This window comes from Lepidochelys kempii, chromosome 20, assembly GCF_965140265.1.
Source record: "Lepidochelys kempii isolate rLepKem1 chromosome 20, rLepKem1.hap2, whole genome shotgun sequence".
NCBI lineage: Eukaryota > Metazoa > Chordata > Testudines > Cheloniidae > Lepidochelys > Lepidochelys kempii.
The window spans coordinates 12,161,607-12,172,735 of record NC_133275.1 but is presented as its reverse complement, the minus strand read 5'-3'; the positions used below and the strand labels follow the sequence as shown (position 1 = coordinate 12,172,735).

The 11,129-nt window shown below is 57.4% G+C and overlaps 1 pseudogene; it reads left to right on the top strand.

Moving 5' to 3' along the window:
- Window positions 1-849: 849 nt before the first annotated feature.
- Window positions 850-5,520, top strand: LOC140901050 (syntaxin-binding protein 2-like; annotated as a pseudogene).
- The last annotated feature ends 5,609 nt before the right edge of the window (window positions 5,521-11,129 follow it).

Below are 11,129 nucleotides of genomic sequence, written 5' to 3'. Positions count from 1 at the left end.
CAGTTTTTGCCCCAGATCCCTAAATGGCTCCCCCTCAAGGATTGAACTCACAACCCTAGGTTTAGCAGGTCAATGCTCAAACCACTGAGCTATCCCTCCCCCCCACAACACAATACAGGGATCACTCACCTGGCATTGAAATGCAGACAGCTCTGGATGGAGCATAGCTGATGTGCAACAGCACTCAACAACACTACACAGGGATCACCCACCCAGCACTGAAATGATGCCACCTCTGGGGTAGGAATGCAGCAGCTGTTCAACAGCCACAGAGCGACACTACTCACAGTTTAGAGCAGGATGTGAAGAAGACTCTCACTTCCATTCGAAAGCTCTGGGGGAGTTCACAGAAACAGACCATGCTGTTAACCTGAGCTGAACAGCAGCCAGGACACAATAGATTGGGTCTGCACTGCGGGTAACCAGACAACAGCTCTGCCCCCCATACACAGTTATGTCCCCCATACACAGTTGCTGTCCCCCATACACAGTGAGGGTCCCTGGATCCCCTCCAGTCAAGAGGTGCTGGACAGGGTCTGTTTTCTTCCTCCACGGGGCCAGATCCTTAGTTCAGCTGCGCTCGTATCCAGCCTGGCAGAAAGGAAGGGGGATCAGACCCATGGCCTGTCTAGCCTGTCACCCCACCAGGATCGCTGACTGGGGGCTCTGCTAGGAGCACAACACTATCTGGCCTGAAAGCAGCCTCTGAGCCACTTCCCCGAGGCGTCCTTCCACCAGCCAGTGGGTCCTGGCTCAGGGCACAGCCGTCCCGTCTGAGCCCCACCACTAATCCCCGTCTCTTTCCCTCGCAGAGATCCTCAGCGTTGTCCTCGTGAAGAAGGAAAGAGAATGGAAGGTAAGCAGGCCGAACCTGTTGCCCTGGTGTCCCCCTGGGGATATGCTGTATCCATATATCATGCTCCTCCCCCTCCAGCCTCTTGAGATTCATTAGGAACCTGAGCTTTTCCAGGCTGGATCAGATCCCTGCTCTGTCTAGCCCATCATCCGGCCCCAGCTAGGCTTGGGTATGTCTGCCTTCCCACCACGCTGGATCAGACCCAGCTTGTCCAGCTAGCCCCATATCTCCCCCCCACACACACACCGGATCAGACCACTGGGACCAGTGAATCAGCCTGGGTGGGAGGAGGTGCAGGAGAGTGCCAAGCATGGGGCAGTATGTACCATTGGCCAGGCAGGTTATTGAGCCCCCGGCATGGACTGGGCTGGGGGATGTGGAGCAGCGGGTTAGGCCGGTGCGGCAGAGGGAGCATTCGGCACGGCAGGAAGGTGGTGGAGATGTTGGGCCAATGGCCTACAGGGCTTTCCTAGGGGAACACGGAGACTCCCCTCGTTCCATTTCTCTGTGCGCCGCACGTCAGGATGGGAATGGGGCCAGTAGGGGCTCCCTAGGAGGCTGCTTCCCCGGAGCTGGGCTTCATGTTCTTTGCCACGTGAGCCACAGACTGTCCCCCAGACCTCTCCGCAGTGCAATCCTGTGGGGGTTGGATGGGCAGGTGCAGCAGGCGGAGAGAGGCGACCTCAGCTGAGACTCAAAGCGAAGGAGACTCGATGAGGCAGAGGCTCAGGGAGCAGGGGCTGTTGGGGAGGAGGCTCCTGCATCTGCAGCAGCAAGGTGAGTGGAGGGAGACCAGGGGCAGGGGGCGCTGGCAGAGCAGGGTGAAGCCCAGAACCCGCAGGGGCTGCCCGCGGAGGGAGCGCTGTAGGAGAGGACTGCGAGCTGGGGCCTGGGGCTTGGGACAGGGCAGCCAGGTTCTCACCTGTCACAATGGCTGGTCGAGGGGTCTGAACAGGTTCCAAACACCCTGCCAGGCTAGCTGGCGTGGCGAAGCTGCAGGTGCCCAGCATGGCGCCCGGGGAGGGAGGGGGCCCTGATGGTAGTTGCCTGGGATTGCTGCTCGGCCGGCTGTTCCCTCGACACTGCTCAGAGCCCACTTAGTTCAGCAGCAAGGCAATGCCAGGCCCCATCTGTGGCCAGGCACGGACACTTCTGTGACAGCGAGAGATGTGACTGGGCCCTGAGGATGTCCCGGGCACATGGGCACAAGCCCTGCTCCAGGTGGGGAGGGAGCCCAGAGCCAGGGGGGTAAAAACCAGCCCACCTCCCGATGGCATCATGCTAGGCCCTGAGTCCCCAGGGGCTGGGCATGGGCTGGGCCATTTGAGCAGCAGGGAGGGGCCTCGGCAGGTGCTGACAACCCCTTTCTTCCCCCTTGCAGTCGGTGCAGGCTTTGATCAATGACTTCCAGGGCACCCCCACCTTCAACTACAAGGCAGCTCACGTCTTCTTCCTCAGCCGTGAGTATCGGGGGTCAGGGGATCCCCCAGCTGGGAGCCTGGGCAGCAGCACACTGGAGCCTGGGGGTGGGGGGTCTCTCTCTGCCGGCAGGCCAGTGCGCAGCACCCTGATTATGCTCTGCCCTCCTGCAGGGGATGCAGCCCCAGCAGGCCAGACCGAATGACCCCACCTATCCCTTCCCCCACTTCTCCCCCACGGGCCTGCCTCCAGCCAACACGGCTCACAGACACCTGCAGCGTGTGCCCAGAAAGGTGGCCTCTGGCTACCATTCCCAGCATGCATTGCTCCATCAGTCCCAACTCGGTGGGGGGATGGGACAGCACCAGAATACCCAGTGTGTCAGGGTCAGATCTGCTTCTCCCCATTACAGCGGCAGGGGGAGCCCAAGTCCCCGTTCCTCCTTGTGCATCATCCTATGTTGTACACTCTGGTCACTCAGCCCTGCCGGGGGGCTGAGGGCAGGGTGTGAGACAGGGGCTGTGTAGGAGAGATTGTGGCTCCCCCTCGCTGCTGATGCTGCAGAAGGCGAGAACCCGGCATGACTCTGGTTCGGGGGGGCATCGTTGACTCCTGTGTGGCCCTGCTGGCTTGCCCAGGTTCCCCACAGGCGTGCAGCACTACTGCCCCTGCTGTGCCCGGTCTGGCCCCGTCCGTGGGGGCTGGCGCTGTGCTGGGGGTCCTGAGCCCTGTGCCTGTCGCTCCCACCCACTGCCTCTGCCTTGCAGCCTGTCCTGAGCCTCTGTTCAAGGAGCTGAGGAAGTCACGGATCACCAAGGTCATCAAAACCCTCAAGGAGATCAACATGGCCTTCCTGCCCTACGAGAGCCGGGTGAGGGGTGGCCGGGCTTTGGAGGAGCAGGTCCGCGCGGCGGATGGTGACGTACGACACCCCACCCTTAGTGTTTCATGTGGCTTGGCGGGGGAACCTTTCCCTTCTAGGGCCCCGGGTTTGACGCCAGCACAGGGCAGCAGGGACTAGCTGGCTGCTCACACCCTGTGAGACGTGGAATCGCTGGCTTGCACCTGGTGGGGATGGTAGATGTATGGAGAAGGAGGGCCCTGCCTCCCTGGCTTTACCAGCTCTTACTGGTGGTTTATACTAGGCCTGCAAGACAGCCCGATACTCCACACGCCTGCCCTTTACCCAACCACCCCATCCCCTCCTTGAGTCATCAGTGGATTTCCCCCCTCCTGCCCCTGAGGGGCAGGACTGGGGCGTCAGCCCCATTTCATTGATGGGGAAACTGAGGCACAGAGAGACATGAGTCTGGTCTACACACAAAAGCTTTGTTGGTATGGGTTTGTTACAGGGACATGAGAGAAAAAATCCCCCTGTAACTGATGCAGCTGTGGTGGCAGAGCCCCTGGGTAGGTGCCGTTACGCTGGCAAAGCAGTCCTTTCACCACTCTAGCTGATTTCATCTGGGGTACCGGTGCCAGCTGTGCCAAGAGAAGCTTTGGCTGGTAGAAGCTGAGTGTCCGTCAGGAGGCTTTGCTGGCTCACCCGTCCCGTTGCGCCAGCAAACCCTTCACGGGCTGATACTATTTATTGGTGTCCAAGTACGTTTGTCCCCATGGCTCGTTCTGTTCGGCCAGTGAAATAAGCGACAGCGGCAGACGCGCCTTGATGCCGGGTTTGCCCGTGGCTATGCTGGGGCTTTCGCCAGACGAGAAGCGTCGCCAAGCCCCCTCCCCCAACATTGAGGGCACCTGGGAGTCTGCAGCCAAGTATGGACCTGAACCTGGGGCATCTTCATCCAGGCTGGTGCATGAATCTCTGGCTCGCTATCCCTCTACCACAACAGGAGTGGCACTGGCAAAGGGATCTCTCCCTCACTAGGGGCTTGCTACAGCTCCGCCAGGCTGGCCTGATCCAACAGCGCGTCTTAGGGGCGCGGTATGGGGCACAGCTGGCCTGGCTGCAAGCAGTTGGCACCGGGGTCTGATCTCTGCTCTCCCCCGTCCCAAAGGTGTACTCCCTGGACAGGCCATAGAGCTTCCACAACTGGTTCAGCCCCTACTGCTTTTTCGAAAAGAACAAGCAGATGGAGATGCTGGCAGAGCAGATTGCCACATTGTGTGAAACCCTGGAGAAGTATCCAGCCATCCGCTACAGGAAGTGAGTGTGTCCAGGGGAAGGGGTACCCAGCTATCCCCTATAGGAAGTGAGTGTGCCATGGAGAAGTACCCAGCCATCCTCTACAGGAAGTGAGTGTGCCCAAAGGGCGAGGGTACCTGGTTACCTCCTACAGGAAGTGCAAGTGCCCCTGGGGGAGGAGCTGTTTCTGACCCACAGGGTTTGTCTTTGCTGCAGGGACCATGAAGATAACTTCCACTTGGCGCACGCTGTGCTGGCCAAACTCAAGGCGTTCAAGGCATACGAGCCCAGCATGGGAGAGGTGAGCGAGCTGTGCTGGCCACGCCCTTGCCATGGGACAGAGCCGCGGGGGAGCACATGAGAAGTAGAAGGAAGGAGGAGTGATTTAGAACCTGCTCGGAGATCCTGGCGGGGGGAGGGGTGGGGTCTAGACCCCCTTGGAGATCCTGAGGGGTTGGCAGAACAATAGCATTCCCTGTGTGGCTGGATTAATGACCACAGCCCTTCTCTAACACTGGCTGTGGGCAGATCTCAAAGTGCTCTACGAAGGCTAGTGTCCTTATCCCCTCTGTATAGATGGGGAAACCGAGGCACCGACTGGGGAAGTGTGTACCCAGCACAATCTCTCTGTTTATAAACAGGGCAGTTCAGTCACAGAACTAAGCTTCACACACAGAGCCTCTTCCACACCTGGACACTCCTGTCTGTGTGTGCTCCTACACCCATCACCATGGTATCAGAATCTCACTAATGAATTCAGCCTCCCAGGGGAGGCAGGGTGGCCTGTGTTACAGAAGGGAAACTGAGACATACAGGGAGTCTGCCAGAGCAGGAATAGAACCCAGCTCTCCCGAGCCTTAGCCACAAGTCAGCCCTGGCCTGTGGGCTTCCCCTAGCTCCTGCCATCCCCGTCCCACCCCCAGCAGAGGGCAGCTGCAAACCCACCCTGCCCTGGATTCTCACACGGGAAACCCAGTAGCTCCTGCCCCCCCCTAGGAGAAGCAAAGTGATGTAAAATCCAAGGCCTGCCCAGATCTCTCCCTCCTGTTGCCTCTGCTCTTGCTTCCAGCCTTTGCTGAGCTGCTGGGAGACTGTGCACCTGTGACCAACTAGGAATGTTTGTAATATCTTTTATGAATCTGATGCGTGCCTCAGTTTCCCTATATATTTCCTGGCTTCTCTGGCAGGGGGTGAAGGGGAAGGATTCTTGGGGAAGGTAAGAGTCATGCGGGGCGGGGGTGTCACCTCCCTGTCTTGGTGAAATGAAGAGAATCCAACACAGATCAGCCTGGGGGCCAGAAAGACCGTGCCGGCTCCAATGGCTCTGGTTGGATGCTCCCAGCAGGGAATTGGAGCAGGGCCCCCAGCTCGAGAACACAGGGTTGGAAGGTTTGAGCTGGGGGATGAGTGCGGGAAGCTGGGAGCTCTCGCCTGAGAACTGACCAAGGTCAGGCCGAGGCCTGGTCTACACGAGGCAATTGGGTCGGTGCCACTGTGTCGCTCGGGGGTATGGGAAAGGCAGCGTCACTGAAGCGGAGCAGCTGAAGTGGTTTACATGTAGACAGGCCCTGAGTGAGAGACCCGGAGCTGAAAACAGGTTTCTCTGCAGCTCGGCCGGGCTCTGGGCTGACCAGAACAGCCTCTTTAACCTTCAGTGGCCCGGGCTGCCCAGGCTGGGGTCCAGGTGCCTAAGAAATCCGACTGTTCTGACAACGCTGGGTGAGTGTCCCTGTCACCCGTGCTGAGGGGCGTCGGGCCCTGCGGAGTGGACGAGTCTCTACCAGGATCTGTCCCAGCTGGACTCGCTGGGCAGGGCTCACGGGGTAAAGCCTAGCGGTTCAGTCTCAGGAGGCGGGAAGGCCATGTGGCCTGTCCTGGAGGAAGAGAGAGACCTGTTGGGGTCTGGCACAGCAGAGGGCTTCCTCCCAGAGATTTCCACAGCTGGGACCCTGGCACCGACCCTGTGGATCCATGACTGCACCATTCCTCTCTACTTTCCCATCGACTGAGACAGTGTTGCCTAGTGGATAGAGCCCTGGACTGGGACGGGTGACCCGGGCTCTATTCCCAGCTGGGTGACCTTGGGAAAGTCACCTCCCCTATATACGCCTCAGTTTCCACATCTGTAAAAGGGGGATAATGCTGCCAGTCTCGGGCAGGGGGGCCCCCTCTGGGATAGCTGGCTGCCATGGCACAGATGCTCTGTAACTCACAGCTGGCAGCACAGGCCTGCCTCCAGAGGGGTGCCTGGCACACACCTGGCTGCCCAAACCATCTACCCAGGGAAGGGATTGACAGCATGCTTGTTAACCACCGGAGTTACTTGCTGCAGCAGAGCTGGCTCCAGCCTGCAGCCCCAGTCTGATCTGGGCTATTCTCAGGAGCTGATAGCGGCGCTGGGGAGGGAAAATCCTGCTCTGTGCACACCCTGCTGCTGTGACTCCTGTTGAGTCCCCCCAGGGATATTCCTGAGGCTCTTGCCAAGCCTCCCTGTCACAGGTGTAAGCACTATCCCCATGTTACACGGGGGAAACTGAGGCATGGAGCAGCATGCCATTAGTAGGTGGCAGAGGCAGGAATAAGAGCCAGGAGTCCTGCCTGCCCAGCCCCCTTCAATAGAATCCAGACAGCACGCCCACTGCAGGGCTGGGAGTGCTGACTCAAGCCCCTGCTCTCAATGCAATGCTGGCTCCATGCAGCACAATCCCGGTTGGCCAGTCCAATGTGCCCCTGCCTTGCCAGCTGGCGCAGAAAGAACCCCAGGGTCTCTTGTAGCATGGCTTCTAGCAGTCAGGTCTCCAAAGCCACCCAGCCCGCGGTCCCGGCACCCTGGGGCCTTGCACCCTGGGGCAGCTGGAGAGGGCTGCACGCATCAGCCCATGCAGTGGGCCTGGGGGTGCTGATCACTGCTGGTCCCAGGCCTGGGGGCTGGTGGGAATGGGGTGCCAAGATGCCCCTGTCTCCCAGTGCCAGCTGTGCCAGGGCCCCCAAGACCTTTGGGCCTGGATTGGGGGGATCATGACTAGGGCGGAGCTGGGACCCAGGGACAGGTGAAGCTGTACCAGGCTTGCAGAAGAGTTCATCCTGCAGAGACCTGCATGCAGACCCTGCTGGAGGGAGATTGCTTGGGGCAGAGCAGGGTGACTTGGGGGGCTTACAGCAGGGCTGGGGGGAGGCAGTGGGGGTAGCAGGGAGGGGGAGAGGTTTACAGTAACTGCAAGCTGTATACAGTGCATGGGTGGAGGGGCCAGGGGGTGATTTGGGGTGGGGCAGTGGGAGGCAGGAGGTGCAGGTGGGTGATACCCCCATGCAGCGGCAGTGCCCCCTATAGGCAGCACAGGTGCATCCAGTGGGCCGTAGAGGAAATATTGTCTCAAGATCGGAGTTCACCAAACCCAGGCTGAGCTAGCCCTGTCCCCAACCTGCCCATCCCTTGTGGGTATGGACTGCGGCCCAGTGCCCCCTGCCCTGGGCCAGGCCATGCTGGGGGCTGAGCGATCCCAGAATGATGCCCAGCGCACACCCCTTCTCCCGGGCAGGGACCCAGCATCTCATCCCCCAGCCCTCCTGAGAGTCGGCCCCCAACCTCCAGGGCTGGGCGGGGGGGCGGGGAAGGCAACTGGCCTGAGCCAAGTTCACAATTATGCAACCAGCCCGTGTGATGCTGTTTATCATCTTACCGCGCAGCCCAAAACCGGCTCACCCGCCACTTTCGTGGCATTTTGTTGCCTGAAATTAAATCTCATTTCCTAATTACTGGGTGGGCTCCAGCTGCTGGGCTGGGCTGGGCTTTAAGAAGGGGGCAATGTAGTGTGATCAGCATCAGTCACAGAGACAGCCTGTTGCAGAGAACCCCCCCAAAGCCCGAGACCCCCCTCACCACAGCCCCAGGCTGCATCTAACGAGGCCCACTCACCTCCCTCTGCCCTGCAGGAAACTCAGCCTGGCTGATTCCTACAGGGTCCATCCAGCCCAGTATCCCCTCTCCCTGCTGTGAGCAAACATCGGGCCCTGCCCACTTGCACGTTCCCAGAATCTGGTGAGCCCAGCCCTGATGGTGCAGAAACACGCAGTCCTGGACAGTGCTCGGCACAAAGGACTCACACAAACACATTCCAGAAGCGTGGTACAAAAACCACAATATCAAGAATGGCACAAAAACATTCCCCAAGGATAACAGGAACACACTGAGCCCTCCTAAAAGATAAGGTCAAATAGCAACATAATAAATACAAATGTTTTAATCAAACCAACATGTACAAAAAAGTGGACAATAACTAGCCAGGTCAGAGGGCAGTATCTAAGTCAGAGGGGCAGCTTGTTTGTATCAGGGTATCTCTGAGAGAATGTGTTGGTCCAGCCAAGGGGGAAATGGAAAGTCCTGCCATTCACTGAGCTGCGTCCATTCTCACAGGCATACATGTCTTAATATCCTCGTAGAGTCTGCCAGGTGCTATTAGCATGCCTTGTCAACAGTAAACCTGGCCAGGTGCCTTCGTCCCTTAACGGATCTTGTGGTCATTGGGCGGTTCACTCAAGATCTGCTGTGCTGGCTGTCTGCACAGAGCTGGGGCAGCACACAGGGAGAACACACACACACACACACACACACGCAGTAAAATATCTAACAAGAGAGGCAATCAGAAAGGATATTTCGCAATGGCTCGTTTGATTTCGATGGGCAGACCCAGCACTTTACACTAATTCATGCTTCTCCCCTGTTGAGGGAGTTACACAGGCCATGGCTACACTACAAAATCAAATTGCCCTGCGTGCAGCCGCCACAGTAGTTACAGCACTTGTGTGTGTGTACACCTGGCTCCTTGTGTCTGTGGTGTGTGATATCGATTGTACTGTCAGTGTGGGGCATTGCGGGACAGTCGATGTAAGCAACGCAGTATGTACACTGACACTGCATTGACCTAACTACGCTGACTGGGGGAAGTGGCAGGATTAAGTCGGCAAAGCAGGTGAGTTACATCAGCGGGAGCCAAATTTTAGTGTAGATGCAGTGTTAGGTGGACGTAAGCTGCCTCGCAAACTCAGTGGTGTGGAGCAGTTACAGAGATTTACGATGCAAACATTCTTTCTAACTTTATACCACGGGCTACAGAGGTTATGGGAGAGATCAATCCTGCAAGCAATTCCACAAGTCGAAACACTCCACACACGCTGATCAGCAGCTGTTGTCACACGGCTAACACACAGGCTGGGTCAAGCTCTGCGCTTGTCAGTGTTCAGTGAGGCCTAAGGGCCTGGGCATGAGCTGGCACCTGGTCTGCTAGCGTCACAGGACCCATCTAGCCCAGTACCCCGCCCTCTCCCTGCTGCCTCCTTCCCCAAACCAGATCAATGGGGCCAGCCACCCCAGCACCAGCTACTTCAGAGGAAGGTGCAAGAACCCCCTCCTAGTGGCTAATGATGACATAACCAGTCGGGGGAGTGGGGAAGGGGGGCATATCCCCCTCATCCTGACAGTCAGCAGTGGCCTTGTGGCCTGTTTTCTAAATTCTGTCCTGACACCATTGCTCCCCCACCCCCCACCATCCTTGTCTGAATCCTGCCAGGCTCGCAATGTCAGTGACATCTAGTGGCAGTGAGTTCCCCTGGCTAATTATGTAACTTCCCTTGACATTTGCTTTCACAGAGCGTCCCATTGCTCTTGCAACACTGGGGCAGGTGAAGGGGGGGCAAATAGGAGCACCCCCCTCCTTTCATTATATTCTGTACCTATTTCAGCCCTGCTTCTTTCGCTCCTCTTTAAACTAAAGCCTCAGCTTTTTTGTTGGTAAATTGGCCTTTTTCTTGACAGTGTTGTAGAAAAAATTTGCTTCTTTCTAAACATTTCAGGTTTTTTGATGAGCAATTTAAAAAAAGCCTTCGAAAAATTACCCCTCCCTCCCCCATTTCTCTACCCTTTGTCCTTTTCTCATCTACTGGAAAGTGGATGGGAAGGGATGGAAAAAACTACACACACACACACACACACACATAGACATTTTTGGCTTTTGAAAATTTTTTGCAAGGGGTGAAAACATAAGGGTTCCATGCACCCCCCCAAATTTCCAAGGCAGCTCAATTGTGGGGCTGCTGCTCTTCCTGCTGCCCTTCTAGTGCCAAGGTAGACCAACGCCCTGTCACACTTTAACCCTTAAATGGCCAGCGTTGCCAACGCCCATCACTGCATGGTGAGCCCAGCAGTGGGTGGGTGGGTGAGTTGGAATGGGATCAGTAACGAAGAAACTTCACTTTCGTTAGATAAAGTGCCCACCCTCGGCGTGGAGGAGAAGCCCCAGACCTCGCTCCTCCCAAACACAGCCATGCCAGAATGCAAACAAATATTAAAATCTTGTGATTTTAAAGCAAATCTCATGATTTTGAGGCCTGACTAGTGACTTCTGAGTGTTGGGGCGCAAGAGGGGCACCAAAGCTGATGGGCCCGCTCGGCCTTCTTGCCATCTGGACAGAGGCACCTGTGTGGGACCCGGGGTGGCTCGTGCCTCCCCACACTTGGGACAGACAATACTAAACATCTCATGGCTCCCCCTGGCAGTGCGTGGAGGGAAAGCCGCTCCCGAGCTATGGCCACAGAGTCTTCTTTTAGAAGATGACAGGACAAGGAGTAATGGTCTCAAGTTGCAGTGGGGGAGGGTTTAGGTTGGATATTAGGAAAAACTTTTTCACTAGGAGGGTGGTGAAACACTGGAATGCATT